The sequence below is a fragment of the Penaeus monodon genome, chromosome 29, assembly GCF_015228065.2.
Source record: "Penaeus monodon isolate SGIC_2016 chromosome 29, NSTDA_Pmon_1, whole genome shotgun sequence".
Lineage (NCBI taxonomy): Eukaryota > Metazoa > Arthropoda > Malacostraca > Decapoda > Penaeidae > Penaeus > Penaeus monodon.
The window spans coordinates 29,776,340-29,776,960 of record NC_051414.1 but is presented as its reverse complement, the minus strand read 5'-3'; the positions used below and the strand labels follow the sequence as shown (position 1 = coordinate 29,776,960).

Genomic DNA, 621 nt, shown 5'->3' with positions numbered 1-621 from the left:
TATGCTGTATCTTTGCCAAAGCATGATCCTCGTTCGCATTTCCATTGCAAAATACGGTCACTTTTGTTATTACGTGTCCGTATTTTTAAAATCTTATTTTAAGACATTGACAGAGTGCATATATGTGCAGCGTTATAAAAAAAAAAAAAAGAGGGAGGGTGAGAGAGGGGACAATAGAGGGATAGAGAGGGACAAGGGGGTGGGAGGGCGAGTCTGAGAGGGAGAGTGGGCGTGTCAAAGAGGGATAGGGGGCGTGTCAGAGAGGATGAGGGGACGGGGAAGAAAGAGAAGGAGAGACATGGAGGGGAGAGCGAGGAGTAGATAGGGGAGAAGGAAAGCGAACAGGGTGGGAAAAGGGAGAGAGCGAGGGGGAGAAATGTAAGGGAGAGAGAAAGAAGGGGAAAGGCTGTTGGGAGGAACATGTGATCAATCAAGTATGATAATGTTATGATATGTTAATTTGCATAATGGGTGTCCGAGTACTACCTATGGCGGGCTTTATTTTGACTTCTTTGTGGACTTCTTATATTAATTAATGATATTATTAACGTTATAGAGCTATAGACACATCTGAAGATTTTCGGCTAATTTGGTTTATGCTTTTCTGTCTCTTTCTGCTTG

General features: G+C 43.3%; 1 protein-coding gene across 1 annotated transcript in view; it reads left to right on the top strand.

Annotated features, from left to right (window-relative positions):
• LOC119592130 (large neutral amino acids transporter small subunit 2-like) overlaps positions 1-621 on the top strand; it is a gene marked incomplete in the record, with an annotated part of 120,358 nt that overhangs the window by 110,152 nt on the left and 9,585 nt on the right.